This window comes from Danio rerio, chromosome 8 (genome assembly GCF_049306965.1).
Source record: "Danio rerio strain Tuebingen ecotype United States chromosome 8, GRCz12tu, whole genome shotgun sequence".
Taxonomy (NCBI): domain Eukaryota; kingdom Metazoa; phylum Chordata; class Actinopteri; order Cypriniformes; family Danionidae; genus Danio; species Danio rerio.
Window position 1 is genome coordinate 49,316,502 of NC_133183.1, and position 16,627 is coordinate 49,333,128.

Consider the following 16,627-nt stretch of genomic DNA (forward strand, 5'->3'; position numbering starts at 1 on the left):
AAACAGTTGCCCGAGCCACCTCAGCTGACTTCTCTCGATGTGGAGGAGCAGTGGCTCTACTCCGAGCTCCTCCCGGGCGACAGAGCTCCTCACTCTGTCTATAAGGGTGCGCCCTGCCACCCTACGAAGAAAATTAATTTCAGCCAATTGCATCCAAGATCTTGTCCTTTCGGTTATAACCCAAAGCTCATGATCATATATGAGAGTAGGAACTTAGATTGACCGGTAAATCGGGAGCTTTGCCTTTCGGCTCAGCTCCTTCTTCACCACAACGGACCGGTACATTGACTGCATTACTGCTGCCGCTGCACTGATCCTCCTGTCAATCTCACACTCCATCCTGCACAATTTCTGTATGCAAATTAAAGAAAAGTAGTATAGCTGCTGTTACTAATATTTGTGAGCAAGATATATTTAATAAATTGAATGGGGTGTACTAAATGATATGTACAGTAGCATACAGTTATAGGATGCATTGTGTATATACTTCACTCAAAAGACATGTCTTTAATCTAGATTTTAACTAAGAGAGTGTCTGAGCCTCGAACATTATCAATAAGATTATTCTAAAGTTTAGGAGTCAAATGTGAAAACGCTGTTCCAGTTCTTATGGAAGCTTCTCCTCTCTCCACAGAGAAACACAGGAGGTCTTTCAGAGTGAATATTGAGTTTTCAGTCACCTTTCTTGTCTCCCCCAATCATTCAGTTTGAGTCTAGGAAGAGTCCTGGTGGTTCCAAACGTCTTACATTTATGGATGTTGGAGGCCATTGTGTTCAAAATGACCTTCAATGCTCGAGAAAATGTTCTGTTTCAACTAAAATTCAAGGAAAATGTTTCCTAACCCAGCTTCTCCGGGGGGTTGTAACATAACATAAAAATTTGGGTTGAAACATAACCTAAAAAGTTAATTTACATAGTATCCATGACACACCATTAGTTGGTAATTTCACTTAGAAAACGAAATGTCTGTAAACACGTTTATGTGGTTTTGGTTGTCAAACACTCACACAAGACTAAAGCTTGAACAAGTAACATGCTTGCTTTAACCATTTTCAGGCCCCCAAAATGTTGTTGTTGTGTAAAACTACAGCCAAAGCAAATACGGAGATTCAGAATATTCAAAACCAAATGCATTTAGCTACTAATGCATAACTACAACTGCTATATCCATTTGTAGATCTACTTTGAAATCTAGGTCAATGATAAAACATCAGATGCATATTCCTGCACAAGTCCCACATTGTAGGTTTATAATAACTCATATCTAGGGCACTCAATGAAAAAAGAGAAACACAGATATGTTTTAAAGCTTCAATATGAATTTTCAAATCTATTCTGGCTTTATGAATTCCTCTTAGGTCTAACGCTCCTGGGTACAGTACATACAGTACTTTAAACACCAGCGGAGGAACAACATACAGTACAGTGAGGTGTAGTGATGAAACTGGAACAGAGATGTTTCAGTACAGGCCTCAAGGTTCAGTTCACAACATAACCATTTTGACCCTCAGTTTAGAGTTTCAGGCAACCAGCCAGGATTAAATAAAACAAGTGGAGGGAATATACAGCACCTTATCATTTTATTCATCGATCTGGACCTTGACTAAAGTCAGTTGAGGATGCAGCATGAGATCAGCTATGACTAATACAAAAAGTGGAAGAGGATGCTTGTTTTGCTTTAGTTTTTCAATCAATGAAACAAAACTTTGGCCACTCACACTTTTTTCCAACTGTTAGAACGATTTAGCAACTAAGCCGATAAGCACCAAGCCAAAAACAGTCAAACTGCACACAATGAGCTTCATCCTAAAGGAAACGGCAAAGCAGATATGCGCTATAAAACTCGATAACCTTCAAAAGACGTTGGTGCATTTTGGAGCCCATTAGAGCATCTTGCTGCAAGCTTCAGACGCAAAGACCTCTTTATCTCAAAGTTAAACTAAGTGAAAAGCACGGTACATGCAGTGAAAGAGATAAACGGAGAAGGAATAGAGGGTAAATGTGATGAAACGAGGTTTGAGGAAGTGAATGAGGACATCAGCACTGGAGGACTGATAATAAGATTGATGTACCAACAACAATGAATTCAAACAGTGCACTAAAAACAAGCACACAGCACAGAGTAATTGAGTGTTTCCTTAAAGGGGTTGTGATTGGATGAGGATTAATGTATCCCCTGTTAGATGATCCATCTTATGCTGGTAGTTTCTGTGTTTTGAAATGTGATAGCTGTTTTTTTGCTTGTCTAAGCAGGTCATTAAATGGACATAGCAATTTTTTTTATCCAGCAACCGTGCTCTAAAAACCAGCTGGACAACTGGTAGCTGGTTTGCAACTGGTTCAATGTAGTCTACCAGTTTACACCAACAGCACAGTACATAGAAGAGTACATCAAATATATATTTTTTTACAATCATTTTTGATGAAATAATAAAATAAAATAATAGATCAATGATAGTGTTTTCAAAACTTTCAGAAAAAGAAAAAAAAAGTGTGACTGATTTGATTGAACAACAAATTTATTGTCTTGCCCAAAGACACTGCATTAGAAACACCTCACACAAGCAGTAGTTTTGGCAATTTGATGAAAAGATTATAGAACACATACTTAAATACATATAATTGTTCATTCATTTACTTTTCGGCTAAGTCCCTTTATTAATCTGGGGTCGCCACAGCGGAATGAACCGCCAACTTATCCAGCATATGTTTTACACAGCGGATGCCCTTCCAGCTGCAACCCATCACTGGTAAACATCCATACACACTCATACACTACGGACAGTTTAGCTTACCTATTTTACATATACCACAGGTTTTTTGGACTTGTGGGGGAAACCAGAGCACCCGAAGGAATGCGAACACAGGGAGGACATCAAAACTGCACACAGAAATGTCAACTGACCTAGCTGGGCTCGAACCAGTGTCCTTCTTGCTGTGAGGCTACCCACTGTGCCACCGTGCTGCCCCAGGAATGTTCATACTACATATATGTTTTATCAAATTATTAAAAGCTTCCAAGGGTTTAGGATTTATGACTGTTAAACGTGTCATAACAGTCTTGTGAAAAGGGTCCATTACAGTAATGACCAGCTAACTTAATCAGCTATAACTAATGTTGTGAAGTTTGAGCTTGCAAAATACTGTCTTAGGGTGCTGCGAAAAGGGGTGAGATTAAACAAGATGATTAGACATTTAAAAAAACGAGTGATCAGACAATATTTAAAATTTCTGTACAGAAAAGTGTGCAGCATAAACACATTGAATTGCCAACTAGCTTGCTTATACAAAAACAAACCAGCCTGGTCACTATAAGCTAACATGCTGATAATCAGTGGTGTAAAGTAACTTATTACAAATACTCAAACTACTGTGAGTAGTTTTTCTCAGAAATTGTAATTTACGAAGTAGTTTTATAAATGTGTACGATTACTTTGCCTTGTGTACATTTTTTGTGCTGTATCGGTACTTTTAATCCACTACTTTTCTTAAACCTGCAGTCACTATTTTTTCTTGCTTATGAAAAATCAGTCCTGTGAATCCAATCACACATAGAAAGTAAATTGCATCATAATTAACAACCTGGAGACATGCACTTTATAATTTCAAACTGTTTTTAACAACAAACTATTTGGAAGCGTTAAAAGTTTTTAAGAAGATCCTAGAGACTGTTTAGATCAGGGTTGTCAAACTCAATTCCTGGTGGGCCGAAGCCCTGCACAGTTTAGTTCCAACCCTGTTCCAACACACTTACCTGTAGGTTTCAAACAAGCCTGAAGGACTCAATTAGTTTGATCAGGTGTGTTTAATTAGGGTTGAAACTACTTTGCAAAGCTGCAGCTCTTTTGGAACTGAGTTTGACACCTGTGGTTTAGATGCATGTTACTGATGAGAAGATGAAGGATGTTTACTGTATGTTGACTGAAACTGCCTTAAACTCTCAGCATGCACAAGACATCAACATGACATCAAATTGACATTGTACCCACTATATTGCAATTCTTTGGAAATGAAAACTGGGTTGACGTCAAAACTCAACATCAGGCCAACATCAATGTCCAACGTCAAACCTAAAACCAACCAAATAGCAATCTCTAATGATGCTACAGCTTGACGTTGTGTGGATGTTACCACTATGACGTCTATCAGACATTGGAATATGGTTGTCATACCTGATGAATGAATCCTCAGTATTTAACATCAATATGACGTTGGTTTAAGGTCACTTTTTAACAACCTAAAATAAACCAAACATCAACGTCATTTGATGTCGATATTGGACATCAAAACAACATCCTTAGATTTTGGCTAGACCTTGAATTTTGGTCACCTGACATCACAACCTAAATCTAACCTAATAATAACATCTTATGACATGTGCCTGCTGGGAAATGACTAAATGCACTACAGAATGTTACGTTTACACTAGGGTTGGGCATCTAAGCTATAATGCCGATCCGATACGCATCTCGATACAAAGAATACGATCCGATATATTAGCGATACATTTGTGACATATTGCGATGCAACACGATACGATTCACACCCATATCACGATACAATGCGATAATTCAGCACTAACTAATTAAATCAAGTTTATGAGATTTATGTAAAAGAGGATGCTGTGCCATTGAATGAGTTTGATTATTTATTAACCAAGCAAAACCAAGATTTTTTTTACAAACTGGCTTTTCTCTCAGAGCCAGAGTGTCAGTTTACAGTAGAGGGCCATTTTAGAACATATAGCACATATTATTTAAGTATTTTCAAGATAAACAGAATGTATAAGTGCAATATATATTAAAATATATATATGTGCTCTCTTTTAACATAAAGGTTTAGCATTGCACAACAAGAATTGTGATTTAACTTTTCAACTATGAAAACAAGTTTTACAAAGATATATTTTGCCACTGAATATTCAAAACTTAAGGTCGTGAACTAGCAGTGTTATGCTGCTTTGAAACATCACTGTCACTGTAAACAACAGGCTAATAAAAATATAACAAACCAGCAATCTTCTTGCTGTGAGGTGGTCAAACTACCCACTGTGCCACCGTGACACCCATTATTTTTATCATTATTATTATTAATATTATTATTATAATTAATTAAAAATTAACAGGAGGAGGTGTTTAAAACCTTCGTTCTCCGTGACACTAGGCTGAATATCTTTGCAGATGGACAGGGCTGGCACGTCCATAGAGGCGACCTAGGCGGCCGCCTAGGGCGGCAGTATAGAGAGGGCGGCGTCCGCAACACCCAGTTATATCCGCGCATAGGGTGGCAGAATAGAGGTCCGCGACACCCGCGCGTCCTCAGTTATATCTGCGCATAGGGCGGCAGAATAGAGGTCTGCGACACCCGCGCGTCCTCAGTTATATCCGCGCATAGGGCGGAAGAATAGAGGTCCGCGACACCCGCGCGTCCTCAGTTATATCCGCGCATAGGGCGGCAGATTAGAGGTCCTCGACACGTCACTTCATTTTCATAACCGGTCACTTTCGTTTTCACATTGGGGTTGAGGGCGGCGTGATCGTCCTCTGCCTAGAGCAGCAGTTCAGCTTGCTCCGGCCCTGCAGATGAACAATGCAATAACATCCGTTATTGGCATAGAGCGCACAAAACTGTTGCGCATGGAAAAAAAACTTGCAATGCTTTTCTCACCACTTTTGGAGCTGGTAGCTACAGTGAAGCAGTGCAGGAAGCCGGGGATGCAGGAACACTGGAAGATGCTTTTACAACAACACCGTGGCGCCGCTTCAAGTGAGATTTCAGATTACTCGTACTGCCCGCGTATTTTATAAATGCGCGGCACATTATGCAAATTGCATCTGTCCTGTCAAGTCGTCCATCCTTAAATCCATAATGTTGCCATACTTTAGATTTAAAACTCAGTGGGGAATAAAATGTTTGTTTTGCTTCTCGCGCTTTCTGAGGGCGCACCACTAGCTTCATCCGCACACCTAATACACTGAGTTGTAGTGTAAGTGTACACATCCGCAAATCCGTTGCTAAGGCTTACTTTATGTAGGTCGATTAAATTATGCGCCAAAAACAGGTCGACAACACTTGTTAATAAATAAAAAAATACATTCTATATTAAAAATATAAGGTGTATCTTGGAAAAACCGATGCATCTCGCAAAAACCGATGCATCTCGATTTGCTTCCAAAATTTCATTTATCCTCTGCTGCTCAACCGATGCACTCGCATCGTGCACGCGCATGACCGCGTATCGATACATATCGATTAATCTTCCCATCCCTAGTTTACACACATGCACAAATAACATGTAAACGCATCAGCTTTTAAGAGCGTAATACTCACTACTCACAACTCTTGAGTACTTTTGAAAGGTCTTTTTACTCATACTTTGAGTAATATTTACAACAGATACTTTTACTCTACTTGCACCACATTTCACAAGTAATGGTACTTTAATTGAGTATGATTTTTCAGTACTATTTCCACCACTGCTGATAATGCAGGTTTGCTTATTAGCTTGGACCTGCTAATGCTGACATTAAACCAATCAATTTCTAGCTAGCATCTACACCAATTAGCATCTAAACTCAAATTTAGTTGTTTTTAAACCAATATTTTTTTAGAATGTGTATTAAACATGAACATGGCCAGGTGGTAGTAATCTAATGCTAATTCAAAGTAATTGAAAAGTTTGCAGTGGCCAATTATCATTTTAAAACTGAGAAAAAAAATTCAAAACTGGCTTAACTATCTAGTTAAAAAATTACGCTTGGTTCAATATGGTCAACCAGCTTATAACAGCTGAAGCCATGGTCACACTGGACTTTTCTCTCCATAGACTTCGATTCATATGCATGCGAATGCGGCAAACCGGAAACGGAAGTTAATGCGACAAGTTTCACAATTTGCTGGGTTGGAAAGTTAAAGCTTGGTGAACTCTGACATGCAAAATCACATCATGTGATTGTGTACAACCATTCAAAAATCAAAAGATGACCTCTCTGTAAAGAAATTTAAAATATGGAGCAATCACTCACTTTTTTAAGCTTCATCTACCAGTGCCGATTCCTTGGTTATTGCAGATGACTATTAACCTTTTAATGTGTAAGTTTTAAATACCATTTAATTTAAACACCACAATCCCATGATTAATACTAATTATATTTTGAAACATCTGATATACTGATCCTCATTTAGGAATATGTATCATCATTTAAACATAGTTAATAATAATCATATTATGTGATCCATGATGGGTGATGGCTGCCACCATGCACCTTGCAGTGGAGAGATTAGAACTGCTGGGTTTACAACGTGTAAATTTATCAACTTCTCCCAAAATCCATTTCGAGAGTTTACACTTAGCTGATGATTGATTATAAAGCTTGCTTGGCATGCTGTCCCGGGAGTGAGCCCTGAGCTCATAAGATCCTCGAGCCCGGGGCTCCCTCCTGTTGCAAGACTCTTAAGAGATAACTTTTTACTAGGAACATGTCTATAGTGCCGATTTGTATTAGTCAATTATCTTAAGTTGCATGTTTTTGGACAATGGGAGGAAACCCCGGGGAAACCTATGTGAGCACGGGGAGAAAGTGCAAACTCTGCACCGAAACATCTGCTGGTTTGGTAAAGCCTGGATCCAAACATATTCTTGCTGTGAGGCAGCACTGCTAAGCACTGGACCACCGAGTCACTCATCTAGGAAGAAGGAGGAGTAGTGGTGGAAGAGGGATTCTTTAAAACGAAGATATGAGTGATACGTAACCCAGGGTATTAGTAGTAGCTTAGGAGTTGTCTGATTGGTGCATTGAAAATTGGATAATGTGGATCCAGCCACTAGCAATCATAAGCACGTGATCCTCTTGCAATTAGTTTAAAAATAAACTTCACTTAAAATAAGTGGCTGTTTATTAAGACAAATAATAGAGTATATGTAGTAACCTAAACAGTGTGTATGTTTTTAAAATAATTATTAATGTGTCCATAAATATCAGCATTTGTTTTTTCAGTCTGTAAATCTTTTCCGTATCTTTTGCGAGTACAGGGTTATTCAATTGTCTGGAAGCTCAAATATACGTTATTTATTTGAAAAAACTTAGAAATGATATATGACATTTCCCAGAGATGGGTTGCAGCTGGAAGGACATCCGTGGTGTAAAACATGTGCTGGATAAGTTGGAGAATGGAGAAGTCTTCTGAGCCATTTGTTTAATTGTTTCTTGTTCTTTTAGGTGCTCTGGTGAGACGCTACAGGAAAAAGATGACAGGGCGGCTGTTGTCATTCTCTTTCACAAAACATGCCTCCTGATTCTCTGCTCTAAGTATTAATGCATATTTCATTACATTCTCACACATTTCACAATGGAACAATGTGTGAAACTGTGATTGTGAAACTAAAGCACCTGCTGCAGAGTAAAAAACAGAATCTACCTCGCAATAATAGGAATAATATACATTATTTGTTTGAAACACTTATAAATGATATATGACAAGTGCCATACTTGATGCAAAAAACTACCTTATCACACAGGTGTGATCAAACACTCCATTGACCGGCCTAGACTGATCAAACCATTGTGATTGTACACATCAAAGAGTTAATGTACTTAAACCAGCTTGAATCAACTAATGGCCAACTATACTATAAATAAGGTACTTTAATCAGATACTATATTCACATTCATGATATATCATATTCAAGCAAGGGAGAATGCAGAAGTCTTCTGGGCCATTTGTTTAATTGTTTCTTGTTCTTTTAGGTGCTCTGGTGAGACGCTACAGGAAAAAGATGACAGGGCGGCTGTTGTGTTTAATGAAGTGAAAGATATCATCATCTCCCCATGTAACAGTGCTAAAACAGTAGTCAGCTGCTCCTCTGCTAACTTGTGAATGTGGAAGTAGGACAAACAAACTTGAGTGGATGAAAGTGTTTTCTGTTATGAGAGTAAATCATGCTCCTCCATCGTGACTATTATCTTTTATCAGTGTCGCTTGCTCTCAAACTTATCTCTATTTTTGAACATAAGGCCCTATTAACACACTAGATATTTAACCTGAAAAAGGACCTGTAACACGCATATCTGTCAACAGCCCTCAGGTAGATTATGTTTTTTTTTTTTTACTCTGCAGCAGGCGCTTTAGTTCCACAATCTCAGTTTCACACATTGTTACATTGTGAAATGTGTGAGAATGAAATGAAATATGCATTAATTCTTAAAGCAGAGAATCAGGAGGCATGCTTTGTGCAAGAGAATGACATTCATTATGTAAAAGATAAAAAAAATAATCCAAGAAAAACAGGTAGACAAGGGTTCAGTGGAGAATAGCTGGAATTAGGTTTGTGATTTATTATAATTGTGAACCACTAATTCGAAACAATAGATTTGTAAGATTTTGTATGTAGCGGCAAGGTGGCTAAGTAGCTTGTATAGTTGCCTCGCAGTTAGAAGGTTACTTATTCGAGTCTCAGATGAACCAGGAAGCCTTTCTGTGTGGAGATTTCACATTTTCCCCGTGTTCCCATGGGTTTCCTCTGACAGCTCTGGTTTCCCCCACAGCCCAATGTATAGCGGAATTTAATAAACTACTGTAAATAGGCCATAGTGTGTGTTTCCCAGCATTGAGGGTTGTACTGTCAATGCTGAGTTGTGGCAGGAAGGTCATTTGCTGTGTAAAACAATTACCAGTGGAGGTTTATTCCACTGTGGCAATCTCTGACAAAGCAGAGAATAGAAATTCAAAAGCAGCCATCACTAATCCACATATATGCAAACTAAATAGAAAATTATTCAATTCAATTCAGCTTTATTTGTATAGCGCTTTTACAATGTAGATTGTGTCAAAGCAGCTTCACTTAAATGGTCATAGTAACTAGATCAGGGTAGTTTTAGTGTTTCAGTTCAGTTCAGTTTTGCTCAGTTCAGTGTGGTTTAAAATTAAACTAAGAGTTATTTTTTTTCTACAAAGAGTATTACAACTATAATAGTGGCTAAACATACTCAGGATTACAGGATTTGATTTGAGCTGACAAAACCAAACCTGTGTAATCAGGCTTTTTTGGTACCATGATGTTGATTATCAACTTTCTCTGTCAACTCTGGCTTTGATTATGATGTGCGATGAAGAGGGACAATCAGTGAGCCAATCATGTGCCTTGAAACAAAGATATTGTGATTGACATCTTGAAAGAGGGTAAGTGCAATTAAATTCACAGGTAAATATAATGGGTTTTAAAATTAGAAGAATGTAAAAACATTTAAACAGTAAGATGAAAAGGGCTGTTCATGAAAGAGGAGAGCTTAAAAGAAAACAGCTTGCTCATTTAGGGTAATTGAAGATTTAATTTTACATCAGTTTAGTCTCTTTATTCATCAGGGATCATCACAGCATAATGAACACTCATACATTACAGCCAATTTTGTCTATTTAATTCACCTATACATGCATGTCATTAGTCTGTGGGGGAAACTGGAGCACCCGGAGGAAACCTACGTGGGAGAGCACACAGGGAGAACATAAAAACTTCACACAGTAATGCCAACTGACCCAGTCAGAGCTTAAACCAGAGACCTTGCTGCTGTGAGGCAACAGTGCTAACCACTGAGCCTGTAACGAGGAGACTGACACGGAGGGATCCATTATGCAGTATTTATTAGTCGAGCTCTCACTCAAAACATACAATATGCACTAAAGTGCAAACACACGTCAACAATAGTCTGTGAAGTATCAAGACTGGCGTTAAATTGACACAGAGGGGTTTACCAGGCATTGGTCGAGGGCAGGCTGCGAGTATCAGAGTCCGTGTATCAGGTGTGGGTCGTGGGCAGGCAGCGAATATCAGAGTCCGTGTATCAGGCGTGGATCACGGGCAGGCAGAAGGCGAAGCAGGGTCAGGAACAGGCTGGAGTAATACACGAGGAATCAGGCAGGTAATAACGCTCAGTAATGCTGGCCGGGGCTAAACAAGACTTCGTACTAAATGAGTGTTTGTGTGCGGCTTATATAGGGTACGTGGGTCGTTAGCTAGATTCAGGACAGGTGTGTGCACAATCAGCGCAAGTGGATGATGTCATGCTAGAAGTCCGGAGATGGCGGCCTCTGCTGGCCAGTGAGGGGAGTGACTGGGACCGAGTCGGTGACAGAGCCCCCCACAACAAACGGCTCCTGAAGTGAGAAGAGTCTCGACGCCGGGGTCTTCCACGGGGGCGAGGGGCCGGCATATCCGGATGCTGCAAGTGGAACTCATCCAACAGAGTTGAGTCAGGAATGTCCTTACGGTTGATCCATGATCTTTCCTCCAGGCCGTACCCCTCCCAGTCGATGAGGTATTGAAGTTGACCACCCCGGCGTCTGGATCTCAGGATCTCGTGCATCTGATAGGCTTCCTCTCAGTCGATCATGAGAGGCGGGGGACCCTGTTCACCAGCTGCCACCTCCCTATCCGCCTCGGCTGGACCAACAGCAGGCTTGAGCAGGGAAACATGGAAAGTAGGAGAAATGCGATAATTGTTAGGGAGTGTCAGTCGAAAGGAAACAGGTGATATTTGACGTTCAATTTGAAACGGACCCACGTACCTGGGACTGAGCTTCTTGCAGGGTAGTTTCAAGCGAAGATCTCGAGCGGATAGCCATACCCATTGTCCTGGGGAATACGTGGGACCAGGACGACGGTGACGGTCGGCTTGCTCCTTGAATCTTCGGATGACATGTGACAAATGGGTGTGAGCTGCGTTCCAGACTTCCTTGCATTTTCTGAACCAGGTGTCGACTGCTGGGAGTTCTGTGGCCTCACCTGACCAGGGAAATAGGGGAGGTTGAAAACCTAGTACACATTGGAAGGGAGTCAGACCTGTAGATGCCTTCCTTAGGGAGTTCTGTGCATACTCAGCCCACATGAGGAATTTATTCCAGTCTGATTGGTTGGAATGACAGTAGGTGCGTAGAAAGCGACCGATCTCCTGATTGAGGTGTTCTGTCTGTCCGTTAGACTGAGGGTAATAGCCGGAAGTCAAACTGATATTTACTTGGAGGTTCTGGAAGAAGGCGGACCATAGTCGAGATGTGAACTGGGGACTTCAGTCTGAAACAATGTCTTCAGGAAGACCATAGTATCGGAAGACATATTCGCAGAGAAGTTCTGCTGTTTCCAGAGCTGTAAGTAATTTGGGTATGGCAATGAGACGACAGGCTTTGAAAAAATGGTCCACGACCGTGAGAATGGTAGTGTTCCCCTGTGACTGGGGTAAATCCGTGATAAAGTCGATAGTTATGTGAGACCATGGGCGACTGGGAATCTCTAGCGGCTGCAACAGACTAGCTGGACGTTGACGGGAATGTTTAGCCATTTGACAGGGGAACATTTGAGGAAGTTGATCACGTCTTTATTCATGGACGACCACCAATAACGGGACTGGATCAGTTGAACAGTATGCTGCCTGGATGACCTGAACTGGGGTGATTATGTACTTCAGCAATCAATCTTTCACGGAGCAGGGGGGGCACATAAATCTTGTTCTCGGGACATGCCTGCGGAGTGGGGTTTTGGTCAGAAGCCTGCGTTATCTCATGTTCAATATCCCATCGGATGGGTGTTATAATTAGCGGATTCTTCAAAATGGACTCTACTTCCTCTAGCGAAGTATCCTCCTCAGAGATACGAGAGAGCACGTCTGCCTTTATTCTTTGAGCCTGAGATGCAAGTAACTTGAAAGTCAAAACGAGTAAAGAACAGCGCCCATCTGGCTTGTCTGGGGTTCAAGCGCTTGCAGGATCTGATGTACTCCAGGTTTTTGTGATCTGTGATGATGATGAATGCGTGTTTGGCGCCCTCAAGCCAATGTCTCCACTCTTCGAGAGCCGCCTTCATGGCGAGGAGTTCGGTTACCCACGTCATAATTTCTCTCAGCGGGGTTCGGCTTACGGGAATAGAAAGCACAGGGATGGAGCTTATTTGAGGTCGGGGATCTTTGGGACAGGATGGCTCCGATACCGGAGTTGGAGGCGTCGATCTCAACAATGAAAGGTCAAATGAGATGAGATGGTAGAGAACCCGGTCTTCCACTCGTCTCCTATGCGGATACGGACAAGGTTGCAAGCGCTGCGGAGATCCAATTTGGTGAAATATTGGGCTGAGCGAAGTTGTTCAAGGGCTGCTGGAACTAGGGGTAAAGGGTAACGGTACTTAACGGTTATTTTCATTTAATCCTCTGTAGTTGATACAAGGGCGCAAACTCCCATCCTTCTTCTTGACAAAGAAGAACCCGGCTGAAGCAGGTGAAGTAGACGGTCTTGTATATCTCTGAGGAGCTGGAGAAGGGATTTATAAGTTCATGGCTTCAATTTCTGGTTGAGAGAGGGGGAAAATACGACCACGAGGAGGCGTGGTACCGGGTAATGAATCAATGGCACAATCGTACTCACGATGAGGTGGGAGCTTGGTAGCTTTTTGTTTGTTAAAAGCTTCGAGGAGATCATGATAATTCTCGGGGATTTGACAGATTTCGGAGTCCTCCATACTGGATATGGTGTTGATCTAGACAGGGGAAACAGAGTGTAGACATTGGGTAAAGCACTTCTTGCTCCATTTAACAATCTCACCAGTCTTTCAGGAAACTTAAGGTCATGGAGTTGTAACCAGGCGAGTCCGAGTATAACATGGTGTCGGGGAGAGTCTATAGCAAGGAGGGAGATTTCCTCTACGTGGAGAGAGCCTGTGCGAAGACATAATGGCAAAGTTCGGAACTTTACGTGTCCATCCCCCAGGGGGCGCCCATCTATAGCAGTGATGGCTAGAGAGGAATTACAGGAGGTTAGAGGGATGGAGTGAGCAGAAGCAAACTTGCAGTCAATAAAGTTACCAGCGGCTCCTGAATCGACCATAGCCAAAGTCGAAATCTCAATCTCCTTATATTTTAGACAGACAGGAACGCTCACAATGTCATTGGTAGTCTCGAAAACTGTGGTGGCACTCACCGGAAGAGCCTTAGGTGGAGGTTTGTTGGGGCACAAGATCTTCATATGACCTGAAAGTCCGCAATACAGGCATAGGTGGTTCCTCCTCCTCCGTTCATGTTCTTTGGGGATTAAGCGAGTCCTGCCCAACTGCATGGGCTCCGTGGGAGTTTCAGGGGATACAGGGCTGGAAACGGCAGAGCGCAAAGCGTTACGAGTGCGAAGTAATGTGTCTAACCTGATTGAAAGCTCAATGAGCTGGTCCAGTGTCTTACCCTCATCTCGATATGCCATCTCCTTTTGCAATTCTGGTCTCAAAGCTTTCCGGTAGAGTGTAGTGAGTGGATCATCAGCCCAGCCTGTCTGCGCTGCCAGTGTGCAAAAATGCAGCGCGAATTCAGCTGCGGGTCGATCTCCCTGTTGTACACACAAAAGCTCCTCACCAGCATTACGACCACCCTCAGGATGATCAAACACAGTGCAAAATCGTTTGAGAAAGTCATTAAATGAGGGAAATATCGGGCTACTGTCTGGCCAAACTGCAGTAGCCCAGTCTAAAGCTTTTCCAGTGAGCAGTGAACATACAAAAGCGATTTTCCCATTTTCATCCTTAAATAGATGGGGTTGCTGGGCAATGAACAGCTTACACTGCAGTAGAAAGCCTTTACATTTAGCTGGGTTACCTGTGAACTTATCGGGGAATGCCAAACGAACTCCTGAGGCAGTCTGGGTCTGTGTCAGCAAGGATTGGCTCGTAGAGTAATTGGCAGTGAGTTGCGCTGTGGAAGCAGCTTGCAGGTTTTGCAGAGATTTCACCAGTTCATTTGTTAACTGAGTCAAATGCGTTAGTTGCTGTTGATGTGTGGTTAGTACCTGAGCTTGAGCTGTGACTTCATGTGACAAAACCTGTATGGCTGCGGGATCCGTGGTGGGCGAAGTCTTCTGTTACGAGAAGACTGACATGGAGGGATCCATTATGCAGTATTTATTAGTCGAGCTCTCACTCAAACATACAATATGCACTAAAGTGCAAACACACATCCGTGAGTCCGTGTATCAGGCGTGGATCGTGGGCAGGCAGAAGGCGAAGCAGGGTCAGAAACAGGCTGGAGTAATACACAAGGAATCAGGCAGGGAATAACGCTCAGTAATGCTGGCCAGGGCTAAACAAGACTTCGCACTGAATAAGTGTTTGTGTGCGGCTTATATAGGGTACGTGGGTCGTTAGCTAGATTCAGGACAGGTGTGTGCACAATCAGCGTAAGTGGATGATGTAATGCTAGAAGTCCGGAGATGGCGGCCTCTGCTGGCCAGCGAGGGGAGTGACTGGGAGCGAATCTGTGACAGAGCCATTGTGTTGCCGTATATGAAGATGTGAAGTTTATATAGCTGGAATTTAAACTGAATAAAATTAGGCTTTAAATTGCAGCTATATTGGAGGATAAGATAACATAGCAACAAGGGAGATTAAAGCTGAGCTACTTTCATGGTACCTAAAACCCAGAATTGGATCAGACTAAACTTAACTGGCTAGCAAGCTAATTTGTTTTCATGGTACAGGCCCCATGACATGTGCTTTGGTGTCTGCATGACACACACACACACACACATATATATATATATATATATATATATATATATATATATATATATATATATATATATATATATATATATATATAAACCCAAATCAGAAAATCTTTATACAGTATGTAAAACAAAAAAGTAGTGATTTCCAAATTTACTTAGACTTGTATTCATTGTAGACAATATGAACACAACATGTTTCATGTTTTGTCTTGTCAAAGACATTTTCATTTGTAAATATACATCCTATGAGTCATTCAGACCTGCAACACATTCCAACAAACTTTGGGACAATTTAGGGCTAGTAATCAGGTGAATTGGTTAAATAGTTATGTGATTTGAAATGGGTGATGTCAACAGGTGATTATAATTATGATTTGGTACAAAAGCAGCATCCAAGAAAAGTCTAGTCCTTTAGGAGCAAAGATGAGCAGAGGATTGTCAGTTTGCCAACAAATACGAACGAAAATTATTGAAATGTTTAAAGAAAATGCTCCGAAAAGAAAGAAAAAAATATGTTTGGATATTTCACCTTCAACAGAGCATAACATAATTGAAAGATTCAAGAAATCTGGAGGGATTCAGTGCATGAAGAACAAATATGCAAGCCATAGCTGAAGCCCATAACCTCCGATCCCTCAGGCGGCACTGCATCAAAAATCGTCATTCATCTAGAAGCGATATCTCCAAATGGGCTTAGGACTACTTTGGCAAACCACTGTCAACTACCACAATAGTTACATCCACAGATGCCAGTGAAAACTGCCAAAATTAAGCTGATCAAATTGATCAGATGAATCAGTATTTCATGTATTTTTGGGAGAAATGGATGTCAAGTGGCCTGTCTGCAGTCCCGACATGTCTCCAATAGAGAACGTGTGGTGCATTCTGAAGCACAAAATGTGACCACAAAGACCCTATACACTCAATCGTGAGAAACACAAATAATGTACTGTATATATTGTCTGTAAAGAAATAAAACACAAGTAAATTTTTAAATCACTTTTCTCTATTTGCATTTTCCATACTGTCACAACTTTTTCTGATTTAGGGTTGTACATACAGAATCCCTGCTGAAAAATCAGTCAGGGTGGGAGATGA

At 41.2% G+C, this 16,627-nt stretch overlaps 2 long non-coding RNA genes across 2 annotated transcripts in view; one reads left to right on the top strand and one right to left on the bottom strand.

The window, feature by feature from the left end:
* Positions 1–16,627, top strand: part of LOC110440018 (uncharacterized) — a 66,080-nt gene that overhangs the window by 13,049 nt on the left and 36,404 nt on the right. The gene's annotated exons all lie outside the window — the stretch shown is intronic.
* On the bottom strand, positions 10,625–15,118 carry LOC141375528 (uncharacterized). The gene is made up of 3 exons (XR_012383937.1): positions 14,215–15,118; positions 13,961–14,126; positions 10,625–13,776 (listed from the first exon to the last, which is right to left on the bottom strand). It is a non-coding gene; the product is annotated as an uncharacterized lncRNA (long non-coding RNA).